This window comes from Vicugna pacos, chromosome 21 (genome assembly GCF_048564905.1).
Source record: "Vicugna pacos chromosome 21, VicPac4, whole genome shotgun sequence".
Classification (NCBI taxonomy): domain Eukaryota; kingdom Metazoa; phylum Chordata; class Mammalia; order Artiodactyla; family Camelidae; genus Vicugna; species Vicugna pacos.
The window spans coordinates 20,965,410-20,980,871 of record NC_133007.1 but is presented as its reverse complement, the minus strand read 5'-3'; the positions used below and the strand labels follow the sequence as shown (position 1 = coordinate 20,980,871).

General features: G+C 51.3%; 1 protein-coding gene and 5 non-coding genes across 8 annotated transcripts in view; 4 read left to right on the top strand and 2 right to left on the bottom strand.

Moving 5' to 3' along the window:
- Window positions 1–4,893: 4,893 nt before the first annotated feature.
- TRNAG-GCC (transfer RNA glycine (anticodon GCC)) lies at window positions 4,894–4,964 on the bottom strand. Its single transcript has one exon. It is a non-coding gene; the product is annotated as a tRNA-Gly (tRNA).
- Window positions 4,965–5,682: 718 nt separating this feature from the next.
- Window positions 5,683–15,462, top strand: part of FCGR2A (Fc gamma receptor IIa) — a 28,800-nt gene continuing 19,020 nt past the window's right edge. Inside the window, exon 1 of one of the 3 annotated variants that reach the window (XM_072946240.1) lies at window positions 5,683–5,905. The gene's annotated coding sequence lies outside the window, so the exon portion shown is untranslated. The remainder of the gene's footprint in view (window positions 5,906–15,462) is intronic. The other 2 variants (XM_072946241.1, XM_072946239.1) reach the window with 2 other exon arrangements.
- TRNAL-CAG (transfer RNA leucine (anticodon CAG)) lies at window positions 6,048–6,130 on the bottom strand. The gene has a single exon. It is a non-coding gene; the product is annotated as a tRNA-Leu (tRNA).
- Window positions 6,703–6,774, top strand: TRNAD-GUC (transfer RNA aspartic acid (anticodon GUC)). Its single transcript has one exon. It is a non-coding gene; the product is annotated as a tRNA-Asp (tRNA).
- Window positions 7,509–7,580, top strand: TRNAG-UCC (transfer RNA glycine (anticodon UCC)). Its single transcript has one exon. It is a non-coding gene; the product is annotated as a tRNA-Gly (tRNA).
- On the top strand, window positions 7,872–7,943 carry TRNAE-CUC (transfer RNA glutamic acid (anticodon CUC)). The gene has a single exon. It is a non-coding gene; the product is annotated as a tRNA-Glu (tRNA).

Below are 15,462 nucleotides of genomic sequence, written 5' to 3'. Positions count from 1 at the left end.
GCGGCTGACAAGCCACCCTCTCTTCCCAGCTCAGGCGGTGGTGCTGCTGCTTGTGCTGGTGGTGCTGGTGGTGCTGGTGACCGTGGTGGACAGGGTGCCGGCGATGGCGCTGCAGGTTGTGCCGGCGGCGACGGTGGTGGTGGTTGGCGGCATCACTGGTGGCCGCGTCGACGGAAAGCGGAAGGCGCGGGAGAGGGCCCTCCATCTCCAAGTTGGGCCACTTGCCGGGACTGGCCGTCCCTTACGTCTCCTTTCAAGCCAGCGACCAGCCTCGATGGCTTACCTGCTGCGTGCCAGGTCCTGGACTGCCCTCGAAGCCCGTGGGCCTGTCGTTGGGCTTCAAGGACGCGGTGGTCTTGAACCGCGCAGGGGAGCAGACAGGCTGCCGGGAGGCGGAGGTGTGAAAAGGCATCTGGCCACGTGCTTGTAGTTGGACGAAAGGGCAGTGGAGGTGAGAAAGCAGGCAGAAACCGGATGCCGCCCGGGAAACCTTAGCTATGCAAGTGGGAGGGTGTGGAGACAGATGCGTGGCAGGGTGCACTACCAGCCAACATGGTATTCGGATTGCATTCCCGGTACTCTCAGTCCTGTCACAGAGAGGCAAGAATGTTACCGACGGTACCTCCCCCTCCACTACCAGCAAACACACACACACACACACACACACACACACACACACCAGAGTCACACACACACACACACGCACCCCTCACCTAGCTCTGACTTCTAATATTCCCCATTCCCACGTTACGATCTATTATTGGATGGACTCCATCCCTCTCTTCAGCCTGTCTTCACCTTTCCTATGGATTCTGGCCATGGTAAATCACAGGCCAGGCTTGGGCGCGTCTGTCAGCAAAGGGTTTGGTGTGCGGTTCACAGCTTGTTTCCTTCAGAGGCAGAGTGGACAGCCGATGAGCTGCAGCATTTGGCGGCGGCAGTAGAGTCGCTGGATTTAGACCAAGCCGGTTGCCCTGTGGAAGGGAGCCCCTGTCGGCATATGGGTGCATTCCATCACCGCAGGCGCTTTCGTCACCGCCCTTGTGGGTGTGTTCGGGGTGAGTGTGGGTGGGTGAGAGTACGGGGTGAAGGTGTTTGTTGCCGTGGTTGGGGGCCACCCCACGAGGGTTAGGGAACGGAGCCAGACGACCCCATAGAGAAGGGCCAGCCTTGAGCCTCGGGTTGGGAGGTGGCAGGACGAGTCCAGGGCACTGGGTGGAGCGCAGGTGCGAAGGAGAGGTGTGGGGCTTGCGGGGAACTGGCTAGGAGAGTAGTTGGCCACTCAGGCAGGGGCTCTGCCGAAGCTTGGGCCCGCGGTTGCCCTTGGCCCCCCAGTTGCGTGTGGTGTGCGGGTGGGACCGATGTAGGGAAGAGGGTGGCCATGGAGTAGGAGTGGGTCTGAGGAGCCCGTGGGAGGCCAGGAGTGGTGAAAGTGAGTCTTCTGCACAGAATGCGTGAGAGAGGGGCTGGGGTACTAGGGGCTGGTGGCGGGTAGAGGGGAGCGAGCCTGGAGTCTTCGACGTAGGGCAGATAGCAAGCGGGGGGGGGGTGGCAGAGGCGGGTGAGTGGGCTGTGGTACGAGGACGATGGTGGGAGAGGACCCCAGCGGGGCGGTGGGTGAGAGGGCGAGACAGGTGGCCTGTGCTTTGAGGTGGTCAGGCTAACCAGTGGGCTGGGGCTGGGGCAGCAGGGTAGGAAACAGGCAAGGGAAGGACAGAAACAAGAGTAGGAGACTGGGGCTAGGCGAGGTCTAAATTGAGTGGGGCATTCTACAGCCCCAGAGACACAGATAATCTCTCAACAGGAAACACTTTCAATCCGTCAAGTCTCAGGTAGGTGTGTGTGTGTGTGTGTGTGTGTGTCTGTGTGTGTGTGTCTGTGTGTTTCTGTGTGTGTGTGGCAGGGTGTGTGGCGGGGTTTGGAGCTGAGGGGATGTGGGTTGGGGAGAGTGGCAGGTGAGGATGGAGTCGAGATGTAAAGAGGCCACAAAGGAGAGCTACTACATGATCCAGCAACCCCACTGCAGGCTATACATGTGGGAAGGATGCAACCTCCTCTTCGAGAAGATACAAGCACCGCCCCCCTCGTCCACGTTCCTAGCAGCACTGTTTGCAATAGCTGAGACCCAGAATGAACCCAAGGGCCCATGAGTGGACGATGGACCTAAAAAGATGCGTTGCATAAATATACCGTAGAATATTACTCAGCCATAAAGAAGGATGACATATTGTCATTTGAGGCCACATGGATGGATCTAGAGTCCATCAAACTACGTGAAGGAAGTCAGACTGAGAAAGATAAATGTTATATAATATCACTTCCGGGTGGAATCTAAAACATAATAGACATGAATCTGTGGACAAAACAGAAACACACTCCACGGACATCGAAAACCAACTGACGGTTATGCGAGGGGAAAGGGAAGGGTGGAGGGATCAGTTAGGAGTGTGGGATTAACAGATACACGCTACTGTGTATAAAATAGAGAAGCAACACGGACCTGCTGAATAACACAGGCAGCGATCTTCAATATCCTGGAATACCCTATGAAGGAAACTAATCTGAAAATACAATATACATACAAACCGAACCACTGTGTTGTACACCCGACCTAATACAGGAGCGGAAATCAACTACACTTCAACGACAACGACAACAACAATGAAGGCACCAAAGGAGAGCTACCATATGATCCAGCAACCCCACTGCTGGGTACGTACGTGGGAAAGATGAAACCTCTACTTCGAAAAGATGCAGGCACCGCCCCCCTCCTCCAGGACCTTCCTAGCAGCACTATTTGCAATAGCCGAGACCCAGAATGAACCCAAGGGCCCATGAGCGGACGGTGGACTTAAGAAGATGCGCTGTATAAACCTACCATAGCATATTACTCAGCCACAAAGAAGGATGAAATATTGTCATTCGCTGCCACATGAATGGACCTAGAGTCTATCACACTATGTGAAGTAAGTCAGATATGGAGCAAGATAAATATTATATGATATCCACTTCCAGGTGGAATCTAAAACGTAATAGACATCTGTCTATGTACAAAACAGAAACACACTCCGCAGACATCGATAACCAACTGACGGTTACGCATGGGGAAAGGGAAGAGTGGAGGGATCAGTTAGGAGTATGGGGTTAACAGAAACACGCTACTGCGTATAAAATAGAGAAGCAACACGGACTTGCTGAATAACACAGGGAACGATCTTCAATGTCCTGGAATACCCTATAATGGAAAATAATCTGAAACTACAGTATACATACTAAACCGAATCACTTTGCTGTATACTTGAAACTAATACGGTCTCAGAAATCGACTACACTTCAACGACAACGAAAACAACAATGAAGGCACCAATGGAGAGTTACCATATGATCCAGCCGTCCCCCTCCTGAGTATGTATGCGGAAAACACAAAACCTCTAATTGGGAAAGATTCATACACCTCAGTGTTCATAGCAGCACTGTGGACCATAGCCATGACAGGGGAAAAAATCTCAGGTGTCAATCCGTGGATGATTGGCTTAAGGAAATATGAGATATAGATAGGTAGGTAGCTAGCTAGCTAGCTAGCTAGATGGATAGATAGAGATCGATAGATACACAAATAGATAAGAGAGAGAAAAATAGAGTGAGAGAGAGATATTTTCAATGTATTAAAAATCAATCTCACGGAATATTACTCAGCCATAAAAAAGCATGAGATCTTGTCATTTGCAGCAACACGGATGGACCTAGACAGCACTGAACCTAGTATAATAAGTCAGACAGAAGGACAAAACTACATATATGTGGAATCCAAACAATAGTACAAGTGAATCTCTGTGCAGAACAGAAACAGATTCACAGATAGAGAGAACAAACTTACCGTTACCCAAGGGGAAAGTGTAGGGGAGGGATCAATTAGGAGCTGGTGTTAGCGGGTAGGAACAACAGGATTTACGGTACAGCACCGAGAAGTATATTCAACGTCTCGTAATTACCTGTAAAGGAAAGGAACGATATATATGTGTATAGATACACATGTATTGAAAAGATAATCAGTTTACTGTACCCCTGAAAATAACACAATACTGTAAATCAACTAGACTTGTATTAAAATGCAAATTCAAAAAAAAAAAAAAAAAGAGGCCAAACGGACTGACGCAAGGGCAGAACCCTTGACAAATTAGGATTTGATGGTGCTGGGGGTTGGTGTCGCTAGGTGGGGTGCCAGTGGTGGGAGGAGGGCTTCAGGGGAGGGGGTGGTGCTTGTTGTTGGGGTGTTGGTGGTGATGGTGGTTTTAGTGGTGGGGGAGCGGGCGGGTGTTCGACAAATGTCTCGGCTGAGGGACGTAAAGTGAACATAGAGTGCACTCTGCCATGATATTGTGGCATTCCTCTTTGGAATTCCTCATGCAGGATAACGCTTTGGGGACACTCCTGGGGAGTGCAATGTAGCCCTCCCAGGGGTGGCAGCTTTTCGGTTCCTGGTTGAGCAAACACTGTGTAACTTTCAGAGTGTGGGGAGAGTGAGGCAGAGAGCGGGGAAGCGCGGTGAAACGTGAAGAGGTGGGGCGAGCGGGTGCCAGTGTAGGGTGTTCCTTCCAGTGAGCCGTGTGACCCCAGCGGGATCAGGGTAAGAAAGAGAAAAGGGACAAGGAAGGTGGGTGGGCGCGAGAGTGGCTGAGCCCGCAAGGTGTCAGTTCGCGGAGGCTTGGCTCTCGGGGTAAAGTTTTCGTCCCACGGAGGGTAGGGGGCGCCGGCGTGGGCAGGCCAGGAGAGGGAAGGTGCGGCGGTGGGCTGCGGGTGGGAGCATGCTGTGGTAGGACAGGTGCCTTGAGCGTGGGAGAGGGGAAGCCTAGCTCCGCTGTGGGCTGCGAGACCAAAAGGGGACTGGGTCGCTGCATGGGCCGGGAATCGAACCCGGGCCTCCCGCGTGGCAGGCGAGAATTCTACCACTGAACCACCCATGCACCGATGGCCGCCGCCGCCCGACGCCGCCCCAGCGGCGCTCGCCGCCAACCGCCAGACACTGGTGGCTCGCTGCTCGCCCACGGACACCCGCTCCACGTGAGCAGGAGGCGGTGAGTGACCTGAAGGAGAGGCTCCGGGGGAACGGGGAGGACCCCCAGGGCGCGGCGCGGCGCGGTCGGAGGGAAGGAGGGACGCAGGGACGGAGGCGGACTCGGCCCAACCTGCGCTTCCGAATCTGCCGTCCAGGGCCGCCGCCAGACTGTCAGTGTCGCCGGAGGAAGCCAGGAACCGGACCCAGCCTGGCCTGCGCCCGGATTCCAGTCAGGGCAGGCGACGCGTGGCAGGTGCGGCTGAGCTCGGACGCTCCTCTCAGCGACCGCCGGCCCTGGCCCAAAGTCCCTCTGGCGCCTGGCTTTCTCGCTCGTGCCGGGCGTTGGCGGGCAGCAGGCTGGAGAGGGGATGGGAGCTCGGGCTGTGAGGAGACAGCGAGTGTGGGACATGGGCGCCTGGGAGCGCCGCCGCCGCCGCCGCCGCCGCCGCCGCCGCCGCGCCAAAGACCAGCGGTGTCTGTGTCTGAGCCTGGCTTCTGCGCTCCTGCCGGCCGCTCTCCCGAAGGGTCCCGCTCCGGTGCGTTGGCTGTGAGGAGGAGCACTTTGGCAGAGTGGCTGCTGGCTCGTGGACAGCCGTCTGAGGGAGCGCGCCGGGGTGTGGCTGGGTCCGGCCGGGGCAGCGGCTTCTCGCGTGAACATGCGCTGTGGCGCCAAGGGGGGGTGGTGAAAGAAGTGCCGCGAAGGCCTGCACTGCGAAGGCGAGGAGGGCGTGTGTCCTGAACGCCAGTTTCCAGAGGGTTCCCCCTGGGCTGTTTCTGTGAGGCCGGCGCACAGGACTGAGCAGGAAGAGCGGCTGTGGCTGAGGAGGTCCTGCGTGGGAGAGGCGTCGTGTGGGTGTCGCGTCGAGGGGGCCGGAGTCTGGGGAGCTGGCAAGAGTGCGAGGCAGGAGCGGAGTGTGAGGCGGTAGGGTGTTGTCCAGGCCTGGGACGGGCCGGGTGCAGCATTTGTTGGGCGGGCCAAAAAAGGCTGGCTTGTCAGGAGTGGGATTCGAACCCACGCCTCCAGGGGAGACTGCGACCTGAACGCAGCGCCTTAGACCGCTCGGCCATCCTGACGGCGGGCCTGGGCGCGTCGCCGCTCGGCTGGCTGGGACCCGACGCCGACGCGGACACCGATGCCCTTGGCCCGACGCGGTGCTCTGCGCCAGCGGGCGGCCGTCCGGGCCAACGGGGGAGCGAGGCCAGCCGGCGCGCCCGGCTCGCCGCCGCCGCCCCCTCGCCCACCCCTGGCCCGGGACCCAGCCGGGCCGCGTCCGGCCAGCTTCTGCCGCCGGCCGCGCCCACCCCTCCGCCTCTTCTCCCGGGACGTGGCACGGCGAGCGCCCACCTCCTCCTCACAGCCTTGCTTGCGCTCTCCGGCCCCCTCGGGCCCCTCCTCCCGGCGCGATCCTGGCGTCGGGGGCTATAGGCGGCGCGCACTGGGAGTTTCCAGCGCCACGCGGATCCGGGTCCCTGGCGGGGTCCCGGGCTGCCTCCTTGGATGACGCGTTTGGTGTGGTGTCGGGTCGGGTCGGGCACGTGGCGGGCGCCCGTGGTGGGCGGGGGTCCGAGGACGGGGTGGGGGAGGGGTGTGGGTAGGCGTCTGCAGGCAGCCGGAGAGCGGTCGGGCGCCCAGGAGGCCGCCGCCGTCCTCGTTAGTATAGTGGTGAGTATCCCCGCCTGTCACGCGGGAGACCGGGGTTCGATTCCCCGACGGGGAGGCAACACGCCCCTTTTTGGTGGCTGGCGCCGCTCTCTGTCCAGCCGCCTGGCCCCAAGGGCCCTTCTTCTCGTCCCTCCGCCCTCCAGCGGGGCCTGCCCACCCTCAACCGCCTCCAGCCCTCCACCCCTGCAACCCCTTGCCCGTCCTCCTCGCCGGGCGCTCGGGCGCTCGGGCGCCACGGCCGAGCGAGGGCCTCCTGTCGACCCCACAAGCGCCCGACGACATTGCGGCCCGCCCACAGTGGCTGCCGCAGTGGGCTCCTTGCGACGCGACGCACACCTGCACAGCTTCACGGCTGCCGGGGCGGGTGTGGGGCGGATGAGTCCCGTCTCCTTTCGGTGCGGGGGAGTGGCCTCGCCCAACACCCGTTGGAGAAGGGCTTTGGCGAGCCGGGAACCAGAGGTCGTGTGCCCGGGGAGGGAGGAGGGCCGCGGGCCGCGGCGTGCAGCCGAGGGCCCGGCAGCAGCAAGGCAGCGGCAGCGCGCACCCCCCCACCTCCCCCCCCCCCAGCCCCAGAAGCGGTCGGGCCGTGGGCGAGGGCAGCTGCGTAGGGCTGGCGCGGCTGAGGCGCCCGGGGAGACCGTCGGTGGCGCCTGAGGCAGCGCAGAGCTGCTGGCGGACGGGGCGTCGGGGCAGGGCCGCGCCCGGCCGCCGCAGGGGCAGCGGCAGCGGCGGCGAGACTGTGCTCCGGCGAGCCCGGGGCCGGCGTGTCGGGGCGGCCCGGGCTGTGCGGCGTTGGTGGTATAGTGGTGAGCATAGCTGCCTTCCAAGCAGTTGACCCGGGTTCGATTCCCGGCCAACGCAGCGGGCCCATCTTTTGCCGAGCTCCACGGCCGGCCCTCCTTCCCTGGGCCCGTGAGGGAGAACTGGAAGCTGGGCGCAGAAAAGAGGGAGCTAGGTGGCCTGCGGCTTCTCGCGCGTGTGCGAGGAGGAGGCGCGCAGTGTTTTGAGGGTGCCAGCAAGCAGGAAGAACGCTAGGGCACGTGGCTTGCCGGGGGCGGAGGGCGGCTGGACGTGGAAAGGCCGGGCCTTGGCGCCAAGGCAGCGCCCAGTGGCTGGGTCGAGCAGAGGCGGGCCAGACGCGGAGCCCGACGCTCCCTGGTGGTCTAGTGGTTAGGATTCGGCGCTCTCACCGCCGCGGCCCGGGTTCGATTCCCGGTCAGGGAAGCATTTCTTCTTCCTCGCCGCCTACCAACCTCCCCAGCGCGTCCACAAACACTCCGCCCCCACCCCACCACCACCTCCCTTTTAGCCCACGCGCCAAGCCAACTCGTCCGCTCCTTCTCCCCCTCCTCGTGACCTCCGCGCCCCGACAAGAGCCACCCGGTACCCTCCACCTGCAGCCCCAGGCCCTGGCGTGCAACCTCCACCCTCGTGCCCCGCCAAACCTTTTGGCCTCGCGCGCCCACCCACTCGAGGCCTTCGGCGTCCCACCCACTCGAGGCCTTCGGCGACTCCTCCTGCTCCGACGCTTGCCCCAGCCCCAAACACGACTGGCCGGCGCAGCCGTGGTCACGAGCGTGCTTGGACTGTCAAGCGGCACTACTTCTGCCACCACAATCCTCGCGGCTGACAAGCCACCCTCTCTTCCCAGCTCAGGCGGTGGTGCTGCTGCTTGTGCTGGTGGTTCTGGTTGACATGGTTTTTAGGGTGCATCTCATGGTGTTTCACTGTGGAGGTGGTGGTGGTGGCGGTGGTGGTGGCGGTGGTGTTACAGTTTCTTTTGTTTACTCTGATTCTTTTCAATTGTTATTATATTGTTATTGCTTATTTTTATGTGGATTTTGGTATGTTTGCTGGCTTAGGTTGGGTTATTGCTTTTTTCTTTTTGTAGTGTTCGTGGCTTTGTAATTTAATTTAATTTAATTTAATTTAATTTAATTTAATTTAATTCTGCTGTTATTTATGTGGTGTTTTTTTTTAATGGTGGTGTTTTTGTGTTGTCGGTGTTCGTTTTTTTCTAGCAGTGGCATGATTTGGCATGCTGGGTAGAGGCTTTTACAGTATGTAAGCATGCTTTTTTGGAAATTGTAGTCAGTTGTTTAACTTCAGTTTTTAGCACCGACTCTAGTTCTTTGCAGCTTACTTTCCTGGTCTAACACTTCTTAATTATTGATATATATTTAGTATTATTTAGAAATATTTTTCTATTGCTATATCATGTTGGAAATAATAACAAATCTGACATATCCATGTAATTTACTGTCTTTTTATTGACATGCAGGCTAATTAACAGGGAGAACAGCTTAGAATAGGAAGTACTTTTAACACTAGAATGGGCACAAAATCAGTGGAACAGAATAGAGAGCCCAGAATTAGAGCCATATAAATATAGTCCACTGATCTTTAACAAAGAAAGAAAGGAAATGCAATAGAGGAAACATTCTCTCTTCAACAAATAATTCTGTAATAACTGGCCATCCATATGCAAAGAAAATGAAAAAGAATTTAGAGTGGAAGCTTACAGCCTTCATGTAAATTAACTCTGTGAATTAAAAATGTTGCCTGCCATATCAGCAAAAGATGCTGAAGCCATCAAGCTATCAGCCACCACCACTGCCCGGATGCCTGCTGCTAAGTCCTCAATCACTGCAGCCCCCTCAACAGTACAACCTGATGAGACTCAGATTGTAACGAACAGGATACTGGCTTGTTTTCTTTATGTAACAGTAATCTTTTGATGTTCCGACTGCTTGGTTTTTGTTGCAGAAACGCCTTTACATCCATGCTCCCTCTTCAGAGCAGTTCTTCAGAGCTATCTGAGAGGCTGCCTCCTGGGCTTGAAGTCCTGACAAAGTCTGCCAAGGAAAACATAATTCTCAACTTGTACGTTGTGCATTTTAGACTTAAATGTGTGAATGAAAAGTACTACAAGTCGTATCAGTAAACAACGAATGCTGAAGCCATGTAGTCATCAGTGGCTGCTGCCATTCCCCATTGAAGACAAGCCTGTAGCCCAGCCTCTGCAGCCACTCACAATGGTGCACTCTGAGAGGACTCAGAACAAGAAAGGACAGGATAGCTGGCCCTAGATAGCTAGGTGCTTGTCAAGGGAATGAATTCAGTAAGCCCAAATATTTGATTCCTCCCATACATAGAAAAGTGCTAAATTCTTTAACTTGAGATGTCTGGTTTTCTTTAGTTAACAAGTAATTTTTTAATGTTCCAATTACCTGGTATGTGTTGAAAAACTCCTGTGTATCCTAGCTCCTCCCCTACCTCTTCGGAGTAGTCCCTCAGAGCAATCTGGGAGGCTGTCATCCCAGGCTCAAAGGGGTTTGAGGCCTCAGAAATGTCCGCCGAATAAAACATAACTCTCAATTTTTAGGCTGAGCATTTATTTCAGTCAACAAATGTAAAATGCAAAAGTATAAAACTCCTGGAAGATGACAAAAGAGAAAAATCTAGATGACCTGGGGTATGACAATGACTTTTTAGATACAATATCTGTTCCTAAACTCAAGTCCAGCTGCTCCCCACCTGAAAATCAATACTCGAGAAAGAGGCAAATATTGATAGAAAGGAAAGTTGCTTTTAATCAGAATGCTGATCATCTGGGGGTTTGGGGGGAGTGTCCCCCCAAAGCCATCTCCAAATATTCTGCTTGGCCATGAAAGTTTTTGAACAGAAAAAGGGAAGTAATTTCAGTTAATCATTGAGATGAGGGTAAGTCATCGCCACCTCCTGCTGTAAGCAGGCTTGTGCAGGTTTATTGAGTTCTTGTAATCTTAGTTGCTATCTTGTTCACACAATTTATTCACACAGTTTGTTCATGAGATTACTGAAGGGGATGCTAGGGAAAAGATCTGGTCATCAGTTAATTACTTATTCTCCATTTCTACTTCCTTGATCTATGGAAAGAACCAACAGATTAGGCAAGGTATTGTGTGATCAAAAGATTTGAAAGGTGGATTTTCTGGTCAAGATAATGGAATGGTAGGATCATGAGCTCACCTCTCATGACTACAGTGAAACCACAACTGAATGCTAAACAACCATCAAAAAATAAATAAATAAATAAAAGACTGGAACCTAGCAAGAAAGATCTTCTGCAACTGGAAACATAAAGAGGAAACCACAGCAGGATGGTAGGAAGGGTGTGCTTGCGATACAATTGGGCCCCATACCCTCCGGGTGGGCGACCCACAAGCTGAAGAATAGTTAAGTTTCAGAGGCCCTCCCACAGGAGTGAGAGCTCTAAGCCCCACATTGGGCTCCCCAGCCCAGGTTCTGCTATCAGGAAGAGAAGGAGACCCCAGGACATCTGGATTTGAAGGCCAGCCTGTGGGGCTTTGGGAACCCCACAGGACTAGGGGAAACAGAGACTCCATTCGCTTGGGAAGTGTACATGGAAACTCACGTGCACCAGGTCCAAGGGCAGAGGCAGTGATTTCATAGAAACTTCAGCCATGCCTGCTTGCTGGACTTAGAGGATCTCCTGGGGACATGGAGGATGGCTGTGGCTCAACCAGGAGACATAAAAGTTGGTGTCAGACATCCCATGAGTGTTCATCTACAAAAGCTTTCCTGGAGGCTGACATCTTGATTGGATCATTAGTGCCAAGACCTAGCCCCACCCAACAGCCTGTAGGGAAGCCTCAAGCCAAAAAACATACAGGGTGGGAACACAGGCCCACCCATCAACAGACTTCCCAAGCCACAAAGGCCTCTAGACAAGGCCCTACCCACCAGAGTTACAGGACCAAGTTTCACCCAGCAGTGGGCAGACACTGGCTCCTCTTGCCAGGAAACCTGCAAAAGCCTCTAGTTCAGCCTCATCTACCAGGGGCAGATACCAGAAATAAGAAAACAACAATCCCAAAGCCTGTGGAAGGAATCCACAAACACATAGAAAGATAGAGGATATGAGGCAGCAAAGGAATATCTCCTAGGCCAAGGCACAAGATAAAATCCCAGAAGAAGAAATAAGTGATGAGGAGATAGGCAATTTATCTGAGAGAGTTTAAAGTAATCATGGTGAAGATGTTCAGAAAATTCAAGAGGAGTATAGATGCACAGAGCAAAGTTTTTAGTAAAGAGTTGGAAAATACAAAGAATACCCAAACAGAGTTGAAGAATAAAATCACTAAAATGAATAACACACTAGAAGGAACCAGAATAGACTAAATGAGGCAGAAGAATGGATCACTGAGCTAGAAGACAGATCAGTGGTAATCACTACTACAAAACAGAAAAAAGAAAAAAGAATGAAAAGAAATGAGGATAGTTTAAGAGAACTCTGGGACAACATGAAACACACTAATATTCGCATTATAGGAGTCCCAGAGAGAGAAGAGAGAGAGAAAGGACCTGAGAAAATTTTTGGAGAGATAATCACTAAAAACTTCCCCAACTTGGGAAAGGAAACAGTCACCCAAGTCCAGGAAGTGCAGAGAGTACCACACAGGATCAGTTCAAAGAGGAACACACCAAGGCACATAGTCATCAAGTCAACAAAAATTAAGGATAAGGAGAAAATGTTAAAATTAGCAAGAGAAAAGCAACAAATAACATACAAGCTTACTCCTATAAGGTTATCAGCTGATTTTCAGCAGAAACTCTACAAGTCAGAAGGGAGTGGCAAGATATATTTAAAGTGATAAAAGGGGAAAATTTACAAGCAAGAATACTCTATCCAGCAAGGCTCTTGTTAAGACTTGATGGAGAAATCAAAAGCTTCAAAGATATACAAAAGCTAAAAGATTTCAGCACCATCAAACTAGCTTTACAACAAATGTTAAAGAGGACCTTCTGTAGTCATTGAACCATAAGAAAAGAGAACAAAAAGAAGAATGAGAAGGGGGGAAAAGATCTACAAAACATTGCTTTGGCTGTTTGAGGTCTTTTGTGGTCCCTTATAAATTTTGGAATTGTTTGTTCTAGTTCTGGGAGGACTGTCTTTGGTATTTTGACAGGGGTTGCATTGGATATATGGATTGCTTTGGGTAGTGTGGCCATTTTGATAGTGTTGATTCTTCCAATCCAAGAGCACAAGAAATCTTCCCATTTCTTTATGTCATTTTGGTTTTCAGAGTACAGATAACCTCCTAGGTTAAGTTTATTTCTAGGTATTTTGATGTATTTGATATAATGGAAATGTTTATGCTGGTAATAAAATTCTGGTTTTTGAAGTGGGAAAAAAAGTGAATGAAGGGCTGCAAATGGCAAAATATCCTTCTTTCTTATGGGTGAGTTGTATTCCATTTCATATATACATGCTGCATCTTCATTATCTATTCAGCTATTGATGTGCACTTGGTGAGCCTCCATATCTTGGCAATGATAAATAATGTTGCTGTTAATAGCAGGGGGTATGTATCTTTTTGAATTAATTCTTATTTTGTGGTTGGCTTTATTCCTTTGATAACTATGTAAGTTTAAAAAGCTTAAGTTCTAAACATTCTTAGAAACAATTAACAGTACATATATGTAAATTAAAAATATATATGTGCAGTTAAAAAAAAAGAAATGAGCTATCAAGCCTTGAAAGACATGGAAGAAACTTAAAAGACATATTACTAAATGAAAGAAGCCAGTCTGAAAGGTTACAAACTGTACGATTCCAACCAAATGACATTCTGGAAAAGGCACAGCTACAGAAATAATAAAAAGATTGTGGTTTCCAGGGGTTTGGGGAGAGGGAGGGAGGAAAGAATGAATAGATGGAGCACAGGGGTTTTTTAGGGCAATGAAATTATCTGTACGATACTATAGTGGTGGCTACATGTAATTATGCATTTGTCAAAACCCATAGAATGTAATACATCAAGAGTGATTCCTAATGTAAACTATGGACTTTGGTTGATAATAATATATCCATGTTTGTTCACTGATTGTACCAAATATGCCACACTGATGAGGGATGTTGAGGGTAGGGAAGTATATATGTTTGGATGGGGAGGGCTATGTACGAACTCTGTATTTTCTGCTCAGTTCTGCTGTGAACCTGAAACTGCTCTAAAAAAAAATTAAGTCTATAAAAAAAGAGAAAGATTTGAAAGTTGTTCTAGGGCCAGAGATGAATAGAATATGGGGGTGTCTGGTTTAAGGTTAGTGACAAGACAAAAGGGGCCTCCTGCAGAGTACTCTTTCCTGCAAAGAGCTTTCTTGCCAAAAGTTGCTTACACATCAAAAATATGATCCATGAAAGAAATGTTTGATACTTGATTTTATTAAAATTTAAAACTATTGCTCTGCAAAGGCACTGTCAAGAGAATGAGAAGATAGCCACACATTGGGAGAAAATATTTGCAAAAGTCGTATCTGATAGAGAACATCCTGTCCATCCCTCTCACTTTACTGATGTACAGAGAAGCAAAGTGCCTTGCCCAAGACCACACAGTGGCAAAGCTGGGTCTAAAATCATCTCTCTCTTCCTAACCTAGGTCTTTAGACATGAATAGTCCTCTCTTGTCTAAACTTTGTCTTGGGTTGTTGCTTCCTGAGAAATAGCCCTTCCTTCCCTCCTATTATTTCTCTCTCCTATCAAAATTCTTAAGCACTCTGCTGTTCTAAAAAAAGAGTAATGGAGAACAAATTCATACTCTGAAGTTAATGATCCACATTGCTTAAGGTATTTGCATTTCTAAAAGGTTGTTAAAGGTGACAATGCTTTAACAAAGACATGAATTCCCAAAGGAAGTTTTCAAGCTAGACTGATGATGCTGGCTGTGACCCCTCAAACCAGAGCTTCCCTAACTCGATCATTCTTTCTCCCTTCTTCCCCTTCTGTGGTTGCCTTTCTTCCCAGACTTTCTCTTCCTTTGGGGTCAGCAGCGGATTGTAGTGTTGCCTAGGGTGGCTCAGTTCTTGAGGAAGTGACTGTAACAAGGAAACCCTAGAAAGGACTAATAAAGCAATTATGGGGGCACACTGGTGGTCAGGGTATTAAAAAGAGGAGAAACAAAACCCAACCAGGCAGAGGAGAAAAAAAAAAAAGAGCACCTTCTGAATCAAGTGACTGGAATCTGAGAGTGTCTAGAGCTGGAGTCATTTGAGTTTATAGCATTTATCTGTCCTTCCCAAAGTGGGCCCACTGGAAGTGTTAGCTAAAAACTGGGTTCGCCTCTGGTGAGTGTCAGTCAAAATACATAATCAAATTAAAGAGTGGGAGAAGGAAAGATTTATGACTTGCAGCAAGTGAGAACACCAGGGATCTTTCCCAAAGCAGTGTCTCCCTCCCCAAATAGCAAATTGGGTAAGTTTTAAGCTAAGGGGTACATGCATAGTCATAAGAGGGGCTGGGTGATATATGCATATGATACCAAGTAGGACCCTGGGGGGTACTCCCAAACCTCTCCCTCTTGTTTATAGCCCCATGTTATCAAGGCTATTGACCCCAGGATCATACCCCTGCCCCTCACACAAATAGAAACCAGCACAAAGACAGTTGACCATTACCATGACAACTGGAAAAGCCCATACAGGGATGGAATAAACAGTGACTGGCTCCAGCATACTTGGAATAAGGACATGACGGCCATGACAGCAGAAACCTGTGAAAGTCCACATGGCTCAATCCAGAGCTGGAGCTGTCTTGATCGGGCATCTTGGCTGCCAGCTCCTCACTGAAACACTTTCTTCCCTTCTCCCTGCTTGAGCACATTCTTTCCTTTTCCTCTTCTGTGAGATAAAGCAGCTTTTCACTTTCTGCTTCTGCCTCTGCTAGGAATTCTTTCACAGCTAT